Source organism: Rattus norvegicus, chromosome 15 (assembly GCF_036323735.1).
Source record: "Rattus norvegicus strain BN/NHsdMcwi chromosome 15, GRCr8, whole genome shotgun sequence".
Taxonomy (NCBI): Eukaryota; Metazoa; Chordata; class Mammalia; order Rodentia; family Muridae; genus Rattus; species Rattus norvegicus.
The window spans coordinates 24,345,517-24,356,464 of record NC_086033.1 but is presented as its reverse complement, the minus strand read 5'-3'; the positions used below and the strand labels follow the sequence as shown (position 1 = coordinate 24,356,464).

The window sequence follows — 10,948 nt, the reverse complement described above, 5'->3', positions numbered from 1 at the left end:
ACTCTAACGTAAACTAAACACAAGGAAGTCAGCATACAGTCGAGGGTTAAAGAATCAACGATTCATGAGCAAATAAAGGAAGCCTGAAAGGTTTGACCCCGGAATCTATTCAAGTATATTTAGTTACATAGCCTGGTATGCATTTGTGCAAAGATATCATCTGTTTTGTATACGGATGACTTTACTTTGTACTGGAAAAACCAGAAATCTGGCTTCATGCCTTTAATTTCAACAGACAGGAGTCGGAGGCAGGAGATCGCTGGAAGTTTGAGGCTAGCCTGGGCTACATAATAAGTTCCAGTATTAGAGTGAGAACTTGACTCAAAGAGGCACAGGTCAGGGGTCAGGGGTCAGGGGTCAGGGGGTTGGGGATTGGGGTAGCACTGGAGGATTGGCTTGGCAGCGGAGAGCACTTGTTGCTCTTGCTAAGGAACTCAGTTCTGTTCCCAGCACCCACACAGTGGCTCACAGCCATCTGGTATTTTAGTGACAAGGGAGTCAACCCCTCTTCTGGGCTCCTGAGGTGACAGCCAAGCGCATCATACATGTATATACATGCAGGCAAAATGAAACACTCATTCATATAGAATAAGTAAGTCTATTTTTTCTTTTTAGAAAAAAAAGAAAAGAAGAAAATAAAAGAAAAGAAATATATCTTGTAGAGGTAGGAGGAAAAGCTTATTCATTGGCTTTTGGGTTTCATTTGTAAAAACTGCAGGATTTAAAAAGATAACAGTGGCATTTTTTTAATGCCTCTGTGTCTTTTTTTTTTTTATAATAACTCCTAGCTACTTACACAAAAATGAATTTCTACTGTGGTCGTTTGTCTTTAAATCTCCTAAAAGTGCCGTCAATATCATTTAAAGTGTGGAATTCCCTGAGGAAAATCTATTAAAGTGTCTGTATGTCACCCATGTGAATAACAGATGAATTAATTATGACCGTTGCAATTACAAGGAATAGTTAATGAAGCCATAATGACCAGATTCTGGCAGTTAATTTTCAAAGCACAGTGAGAGGGAAATGTGGCAAAAGGTCCCCGAAGAAAACACACGAAGCCTTGTGTGCTCACCTTGGGGGCAGAGTCCTTGAGGGCACCAGGCAATTGGGCCGGTGAGGATCACTCCCCTTAGGAGTCTCTTTCTCCCTGCTTCGGATGCTGACTAGGCTCACCGGAAACGGAAGCCCGGGCTACTCATTTCCTTTGACTGGCATCCCCAAGGGCACCGGTGTCTTTATTATTTTTAGGACATGGCAAGATGGTGGAAACGGAAGAACTCGGTGATTATATGATTTTTATTGAGAGAGAGAGAGAGAGAGAGAGAGAGAGAGAGAGAGAGGGAGGGAGGGAGGGAGGGAGGGAGGGAGGGAGGAGAGAGAGAGAGAGAGAGAGAGAGAGAGAGAGAGAGAGAGAGAGAGAGAGAGAGAGAGAGAGAGAAGAGAGACTGGGCACAGACTACAGGGCATGCCTGGCTGGGCCTCTCCACGCCGAGAGTCCTGGTTGCTTTTCTCATTTGACAAGTGAGAAGCAGGACCGAAGAATCTCCGAGAGGCTGAAATTGTGCGTGTCTGCGATTCATTTCTATTTCACAGTCCTGAAGGGCGATTTCGAGCGGGAAAAGCAATGCTGGGCGTTTTCTAGCAGTCAGGGTTAAGGAGGGAGGCAACTGGTTGTGCTACTGGTAGCTTAGAAAAATACTATTTCTGTGGAAGCCAGAGAGGAAACTTGGGGCAAAAAATAAGGAAATGGAGAGGCTATGACCTGTGTCCTGCCATGCGCCTGTTCAAACAGACAGCACGAATACACACGGCAGGGTGGTGACGACATCCTGTGCATTTGAGGACCTGCAATGAAACCAGAAGCCTACTGTAAGTTTTCCAACTTATTAGGTCAGGTAACTGGAGTTTTTACAACAAGGAGGAAAGCGGCTCCCTTGCTAAGCCACCCTTCCTGATGTCACTCACTCACTTCCTGATAACACGGGGACAAAGGGCAGTTCAGGAGTTAAGAGTGGGCAGGGCAGGGAGGTCACCATGTGCAGAAAACCCAGAAGATCAGGTTCAATGTCACCACCCCTCTCCCCCCTGTGAATGTATTTTATTCATCTCTGTGGATGGGAATTAACCAATATCTGTCAAAAATAACAGGGGGCAGGGATCCAAAGAACACAAGAGGTCTCAGTACTTTTCTTCCTTGGTATTTTGATAGTGCTTTATCAGTACAATCTACATTTATATATTTTTTCAAGTTTTAAATCTACCTCAAGGTCATCCTAGCTGTCCAACCTCGACTGGATCACCACTACTGTATGTCAAGGGGCCTCTGCACAGAGGGCTGATTTCAGAGATCTCAGCTGAGCACTGCCTCCGAGTAACTTCTCCCCCTCCCCCTCCCTCTCCCCTCCCCCTCCCCCTCCTTTCCCCTCCCCTCTCCCTCTCCCTCCCTTCCCCCTTCCACCCCCTCTCGGCTCCTCCTGCTCCTCCTCCTTCCCCTCTTCCCCCTCCTCCCTCTCCTCTTTCTTTCCTTCTCTAAGTTTTCAAGGAAAATAATGGGTTCCAATGTGGTATTTTCACACATATGCAAAATTATATTTTATTCTAGTGCATCCCCGCCCCCATTCCCAAATGCTGACGGTGCCTTTTTTCCTTCCCTTTTGCTTTCATATCCCAAGTACCCCTCACTCTCTCTTTCTCCACCCTTCAAGATTTCTTTCTTCCCTTTCATGATCTCCTTTCTAGTTTCATGACCTCTACTTCCACACATACACGCATACGTGCACATGTGTATATATGCATACATGTTCGTATGTATAACTTAAACCTAGGTTGCACATACAAGAGAAACATGTGTCTTGGTCTTTTTGAGTCTGGTTTATTTTGTTTAACATAGTGATTTCAAAATGTATTTATTTCCCTGAAAACATCATGCCTTCATTTTTCTTTACAGCAAATAAAGTCCATTGTGTGTGTGTAGCTTGTTTTCTATATCTATACATCTGTTGTTGAACATCTGGCTTGATATTTTTTTTGCAGCTATCGTGGTAGCACATGTATAATAAGCAGAGGCGTGCAGGTATGTCTATGGTGTGTTTACCCAAGACTAGTATAGGTTGGTCAAATGGTGGTTCTAATTTTAGCTTTTTGTCTGTACCAGCAGTGTATGAGGGTTCCTTTCTCCCCTCATATCCATCGACATTTATTTGATAGAAGACATTAATATTTATTAGAAGATTCTTTTGTTTTCCGAGACAGGGTTTCTGTGTAACAGCCCTGATTGTCCTGGAATTTGCTTTGTAGAAAGGCTGGTCTTGAACTCATAGAGATCTGCCTGTTTCTGCCTCCCTAGTGCTGGGATTAAAGGAGTGTTGCCACCACAGCTGGCAGTATATAAGGTTCTCAGGGCATTCTATGTCATACACATATTGGCAACCGACTCTGGTCTGTCAATTTACCAGTACTGCTAATGGGACGATGAACTCACTGAACACCCGTGCTGGTGACATTTCTCCTGTGTCAATAGACAGCCTGCTGTATGCAAGGACTGGCGAGGGGCTAGAGAAGCCTTCGTTGTCTTGGCTGGGTTACATAGTGTGTTTAGAGAAAGCTGAGCTCCAAAAGATGAGCAAAAGGACAGGAGCTTATATGGAAAAGGAGAGTGTTCAGCCAGCATGGTAGTGGCAGCCAGCATGTTCTGAGGTCTACTATTTATAGGACAACCTTAGTAGGCATGGAGCCAGCCCTGAGCTCCGTGAACGGATATGTCAGTATCTCTGTTTAACATATTTATAACATGGAGAATGTCTATGACCATAGGAGATCGTCACAAATGTAAGAAACTTGTCCAATTTTTAAGCCAGCAGTTAGGGAATCCAACATTGAAGGAGGGTCAATCCCAAAGCTACTAGAACTACTAGATGCCAGTGTTTGGGGTTGGGGGTTACAGTGGAGCAAGGTAAAGGCAAGTCATACTGCAGGGGTTGGTGAGAGCCCAGTCAGAAAATGTCTCTTAACTAGTGACCGTTTGCTCTGCGAACACTTGAAAAATCAACCTGAGTTGTTGTCCCTTGAGGGACAGCTCAGTTGCAGAGTACTTATGAGCATGTACAAGACCCAGGGTTGAAGATCCAGCACCCAAAAGAAAAGAAAGGATTCAGAAAAATACCGAGTGCGGGGGTATAGCTCAGTGGTAGAGCATTTGACTGCAGAAAAATACCGAGTGCGTTTAAAAGGCGTTAACAACAACAATAACAACAACAACAATAACAATAACAACAACCCCTCCTCAATCTCTGTCTTTAATATAGGAAAGAAAAAGAACACAACTGAGACAAAATAGAGCTTCTAGGACTTTAGTCAAAGGCAGAAAGTGATTTAACCTTGACAGTGATGACGTCCTGAGCTGGTTCACTCTGCTGCCTCATAGGCTGCTCGCATCCTGGGTGTTACGGTAAGACTTTGTGTTGTCGGTCTGTCTGTTTTGTGTTGGAGACAGTGTCACACTCTGTAGCCCAGGTTGGCCCGGAAGTCTCATCTTGTAACCCAGACTGGCTTCAGGCTCATGGTGTTCCTCCCATCTTGGCTTCTCCCCCATCTCTAGTGCTGGGATTGCAGATGTGAGCCATCGCACCAGCCTATCCCATATCCTGTGACTCGATGATGTCCCTCAAAATCTCCAGTGTCGGTGCCCCAATGCATGAGACAACCGGGTGGTGGCAGAAATTCTAGGAGGTGGGGTTTACTGAAACTTAGGTCCTTAGGGGCATGCGCTTGAGGAATGTATGGGGACCTGGGTCCCCTCCTCTCTCTGAGCTTGTGGACCGTTAAGAAGTGAGCACCCTATACCATGATGCTATCTATGCCTCCTCACAAGCCAAAAGCTATGGTTTCGTTTGTCTGGAACATCTGAAGTCATGACTCAAACATTATTTCCTCTTTTTATTTATATTTACTCCTTTGTTTTTAAGACGCATAGCCTAGACTGGCCTCGAGCTTAAAAATCTTCCTGCTTTGGCCACCCAACGTCAAATATCTATAGCACCAGCTTTCAAGCGTGTGTCACTATACCTGGGTTCCTCTTTCTAAGTTATTTATGCCAGGTGATCTGCTAGAATATCAGAGAGCCGACAGTGTATCTGGCTTCTTGGAAGGTGGGGCCTCCCTTGTGACCCTAGTAAATTAGCCATCAGCCCTGCAGACCTTCAGAGGTTGTTGACTTCCAATATCACGTATAGGAAACCCCGTGTTTCTTACTTCAGGGATAGTCTGGGGTCCTGCACAGAACAATAACAATAGGACCCCTTGTTACCCAGCAACTCTGAGAAGCTCCACTAGGTTCGGGGTGGTAGAGCACTTGCTGCTCTTTCAGAAGAACCGTGTTTTCTTCCCAGCGCTCCCGTAGAGGCTCACAAATGTCTGTAACTCCAGTTGTAAGAAATCCAATTCCCTCTTCTGGCCTCCTCAGGCAGCAGGCAGACACTTAATGCAAAACACTCATATGTAGAAAAATAAATAAATCTTTAAAAAGACAGTAAGAGGGGTTGGGGAGGTGAGTCAGTGGTTAAGAGCACTGGCTACTCTTCCAGAGGTCCTGAGTTCAGTTCCCAGCAACCACATGGTGGCTCACAACCATCTGTAATGGGATCTGATGCCCTCTTCTGGTGTGTCTGAAGACAGCAACAGTGTACTCATATCCATAAATCAATAAATCTTTTATGAAAAGACAATAATTGTATTTTTTTTCTTTTTTCTTTTTTTCAGAGCTGGGGACCGAACCAGGGCCTTGCGCTTCCTAGGTAAGTACTCTACCACTGAGCTAAATCCCCAACCCCTTCTTTTTTTTTTTAATAATTGTATTTTTCATCATGTCTCAGGAATGAACACAGAGGGAGATGACCTAACAATGACGTGACAATAATAACAGCTGATGGGACTGAACGCCATGCGTACATTAACCCTCTGCGCTTTCCAATCGTTGTTATTTTGAACTCGCTGTGCCTGAGTTGTGCCTGGGTTGAGGGTGTAGGGTGTAGCTTACGAGTGTCCACTTTGTCCTTGTTTGCTCTTGAGTGCTGTGATAAAACACCACGACAGAAAGCAATTTGGGGAGGAAAGGCTTATTTGGCTCACCCACCTCAATCACAGCTCATCGCCGAGGGAAGACAGGACAGGAACTCCAGGCAGGAGGAGTCTGGAGACAGTAAGTGATAGAGACCGTGGAGAAACAGTTCGATATTAAGGTTTCTTCTTCCCAGGTGACCCTAGTTCGTATCAAACTGACAAAACAAACAAACAAAATAAATCTCTTCTCCTCAAAGAAAGTGACTTTCTCTTCCCTGGTAGCCATCAACTATCAATAGCTCTTCAGCCAGGAGTCAGGCCTCAGCCACCCTTCCCCCTCCGTGGTGGAATGAATCTTTTCTTTAAAAAAAGACTTATTGGGAATTGATGGGAGGAGAGGCCTTTGGTCGTGCCACAGCTCCACGTCCCAGTATAGGAAGATGTCAGAGTGGGGAGGTGGGAGGGAGTGGTGGGTGGGTGGGGTAGAACCCTCAAAGAAGCGGGGGGGGGTGCGGGGGGGGGCAGCGGGGGGGGCGTGTGGGCGTGGGTAGGGATGGGATAGCAGGTTTCTGGAGGGGAAACCTGGGAAGGAAAGAACATTTAAAATGTAAATTTAAAAACTCCAATGAAGGAAAAGAGTTCCTACCTCAGAGGGGGAAAAAAGACATTTTTATTTTATGTGTATAGGTCTATTTAGTGCCCTTGAAGCCACTGAATTTTCTCAATCTGGAGTTAAAGGAGGTCATGAGCTGCCTTGTCGGTGCTGGAAATGAAACCTGGATCCTCTGGAAGAGCATCCAGTGCTCCTAACCACCGAGCCGTCTCTCCAGTCCTCTACTTTGTTTTTCTGTTTTGTTTTTTTTAAACCTTACTTTACGTGTATGAGTGTTTTGCCTGAATGTGTAGACATGCACTATATGTGTACAGGAGTCCACATAGGTCAGAAGAGGGCATCAGGGGCTGGGGAGATGGCTCAATGGTTAAGAGCACTGATTGCTCTCCCAGAGGTCGGGAGTTCAATTCCCAGCAACCACATGGTGGCTCACAACTTGTAATTTGATCTGATGCCCTCTTCTGGTGTGTCTGGAGATAGCTACAGTGACCTCATATAACTAAAACAAACAAATCTTAAAAAGGAGGAGGAGGAAGGAGGAGGAAGAGGAAGAAGAAGAAGAGGAAGAGGAAGAAGAAGGAGGAGGGAGGAAGGAGGAGGAGGAAGAGGAGGAAGAAGAAGAGAAAGGAGGAGGAAGAGGAGGAGGAGGAGGAGGTAGAATCAACTAATGGAAGGTGGAATTACTAATGTCTGTGAGCTGTCATGTAGGAGCTGGGAACCAAGTTTGGTTTCTCTGCAAGAATGAGTGTTCTTCACCATGGATCCATTTCTCCAGCAACTGTGCAGATTTCTGTCTTGTTTTGTGTTTGAGACAGGCTTTCTCTGCAGGTTGGGACTTGCAAACCAGGCTGGCCTGGAACTCAGAGATCCACCTGCCTCTGCGTCTCTAGTCCTGGGACTATGAAAGGCATGCACCACCACCGCCTAGCCATTTGTACCCTTCTAAGAACAAAAATACTATGCTTTACAGGGAGAAGATTTTAAAACTAAATTATTGAACCTGTCTGGGGTCTAATTATGCTATTTATAAGACGTTCTGTTTTATCTCCATCAAGGGCTGGATCTAAGAGACATTTTGATGTAGACCTATGAAGCAGTCAGACTTTCTTAGTGGTTAATTACATAGCAGGCATGCTGTAAACAAAAGCTGGTTCAAAAAGGCAGCTGATGCCACTTGTCATCGAGCTAGGGAGACAGAGTAAGGAGGACAATGATGACAAAGATGATGTCACTCCTGGAGAGAGCTCATTGCACCCCTGGGGCCCCACCAAGCCTTCTGCATGAGTGATCTCCCATCACCCTCATGGCTCTTCTACTCGTCAGGACAAGGGGCTCAGGACAGAAGAGATTAAGTCATTTGCTTAATATCTCATAGTGGGGAACTGTACCCCTGGAATCTGGACATGGCCTGACTCTGAGACCATTACATTTGGTTTAGCCTCAGGAAATCAAGCCGCACACCAACAAACACTGCAGGCCACGTCGTACAGACAAGCAAAGAGCCAGTCAGGAGCAACTGTGCTAGAAGAATGGACTACAACAGTACACTTAGTTTTCATTTTATTATTATTTTTTATTTATTTTATGTATACGAGTACAGTGTAGCTGTCTTCAGACACACCAGAAGAGGTGGTTGTGAGCCACCATGTGGTTGCTGGGAATTGAACTCAGGACCTCTGGAAGAATAGCCATTGCTCTTAACCTCTGAGCTATTTCTCTAGCCCTTATTATTATTTTTAATATGCGGCCTTTCTGTCTAGGGCTATCATCTTTTAGACCAACTACTAGAACGTAGCCATAGAGATGTGAATTTCTGATTCTAAGCACCATAATAAATTCTGTATGTTTATTTTTTTTCATAGAATTACCAAGTTGGACAGAATATTATTCTACTGACAGCTGTCACTTGGCCGATTTTAAAATCTTCCTCATTGTATGTCTGTTACGGGGACTGGGCACGTGGTGTATTACAAGGACACCCAGCAAATCTTCAACATCATCTGAACAGTGGTTCTCAGCCTTCCTGATGCTTTGACCCTTCAATACAGTTCCTCACATCGTGATGACTCCCAACCAGAAAATCGTTTTTGTCTCTACTTCATCACTGCAGTTTTGCTACTGTTATAAATCATTATGTAAATATGTGATATGCAGGAAATCTGATATGTGACCCCTGTGAAAGGGTCATTTGACCCCCAAATGGGTCGCAACCCCCGGGGTGTAAGCCACTGGTGTAGGAGCACAAATAACCACTGAAGGCCCTTGATTTGGTTTTTCTTTTGTGTAAGCCAGTGGCTGATTCCGCATGCAGAGCTCAAGGAGGGTTTGTAACGAAGTTTTCCCCTTCTACACTTGTTTCCCAGATTCTCAGTTCCTCTTTCAAGGGTACACGGTGTGGATCGGGTGTCACTCCATGTTTTACGTACATCTAAGCTGCATTTGTGACACTGATCTCACTCAGCCCTATTAAAAATTTCGGAATGTACCAGGCACACTTTAGATTTGCTTCTCTCTCTCTCTGTCTCTCTCTCTCGTCTCTGTCTCTTTCTCTCTCTGTCTCTCTATCTCTCTCTCTCTGTCTTGTCTCTCTCTCTCTGTCTCTCTCTGTCTCTCTGTCTCTCTGTCTCTCTCTCTTGTCTCTGTCTCTCTGTCTCTCTCTCTGTCTCTCTCTCTGTCTCTGTCTCTCTCTCTCTCAATGGCAGTTTGATAATTCATCTAACTAATTTTCTGGTTGACATACATAGCCATTTCTACAGCAATCAGTATTTTTATAGGGAAAAAAACTCCTGCTGTTGGAATTGCTGGGTCACTTCGGAAGTGTCAGATTTCCCCGGATGCTTTCCGTAGACGCAGCACTACCTGAGTTGCCCCCAGCAGGGCGCTTTGGTACCTACATCCCACTCTACCCACAGCGCCACACATTTTCTGTCCTGTATCACCGGGGTAGCAGAACACAAGTAGCTCGGATAGTTGTGAGTTGCATTTCTCTTCCGGTGAGTGACACTGTTTCTTGGCAGAGCTGACTCTGCAGTCTAGCAGTCAGAGCGAGGCCAGGAGGAGCGCACAGCTCAGAGTAATTAAGGGACTTGTCCAAGGGTACAAGAGACACAGAGGCAGGGCAAAGGCAGAAGTCTTTCTTTTTGTGGATTACCTGGATCTTGAAATCTAGCATTTAAGAGCCTGAGGCAGGATGTTATTAGTTCAACGCCTTCCTAGGTTATACAGTGAGACTTTGTCTAAAAAAAAAAAAAAAATCAAGCACAGGTGATGTGCTCGTTCAAGTAGGTAAAGACAGCCCGAGTCAGTCCCCAAGATCCACAAGGTGGGAGGAGGAACCAACTCCTAACAGTTGTCCTCTGACCTTCTTCATGTGCACACACACTTCATGAATAAATGAAAATTTAAATAACGTTTAAGTAAATCAAACAAGAAAATACATTCTTCTGAGGTCACACATTTTACTCATTTAAAACGTGTAAGTTATGGGGTAGAGAAATGGCTCCCCATAAATTAAGTTAAGCTAGGTTAAGCTCCTGTTCTTCTAAAGAACTTGAGTCTGGTTCCCAGCGCCAACTCTGTCAGCACAGAACTCCAGTTCTAGGAGACTCCATGCTCTCTTCTGGTCTACTTAGACATTCACATACACACGTTATATACATATATATATATATATAGATAGATAGATATAGATATAGATATATAGATATAGATATACACACACATACACATGCATGGAAATAATCATAACAATAAAAAATTAAATATATGAATCAGAGGGCTAGAAAGATATTTCACTAATTAGAAGTTCTCCCTGATGCCAGAGGACCAGGGTTTGGCTCCTGGCATCTGTTTTGGGTGGCTCACAATTGCTTCTAATTCTAGCTCCAAGGGGTCAGACACCCTCTTCTGGCCTTTGAGGGTAACCACATGGAAAACACATGCACATACACAACTAAAAAAGTAAATAAATTTTAAAAAATGTTTAAATATACGAATCGTGTTGGTAAGTGGAGCTCAGTGATATGGCATGAATTTTGCATTGCTAGGGGTTTCTTAGTTTGGTTCCCAGCACCATAAAATACATACATATGTATACATGTACCCATGCATACATACATACATACATACATACATACACACACACATACATACATACATACAGTTCAGTTACTAAATACCTACCATGAATCAGCACAATTTGGATGAAGCGTTGAGGATACATTATGGAAAAAACATAAAGATTCTGCAGCCTATGCTGACTCTCTTGTGCGGAAAGTA

The 10,948-nt window shown here is 44.5% G+C and overlaps 1 long non-coding RNA gene across 2 annotated transcripts; it reads left to right on the top strand.

Annotated features, from left to right (window-relative positions):
- The first annotated feature begins 1,130 nt into the window (after positions 1 to 1,130).
- Positions 1,131 to 10,661, top strand: LOC102554609 (uncharacterized). Of its 2 annotated transcripts, none has more exons than XR_596092.4 (6): positions 1,131 to 1,281; positions 1,793 to 1,869; positions 3,034 to 3,073; positions 4,305 to 4,447; positions 5,758 to 5,792; positions 8,533 to 10,661. It is a non-coding gene; the product is annotated as an uncharacterized LOC102554609 (long non-coding RNA). The 2 variants fall into 2 exon arrangements; XR_596093.4 differs by lacking the exon at positions 8,533 to 10,661 and adding an exon at positions 5,871 to 6,317 and having other exon boundaries at positions 1,136 to 1,281.
- Positions 10,662 to 10,948: the final 287 nt, after the last annotated feature.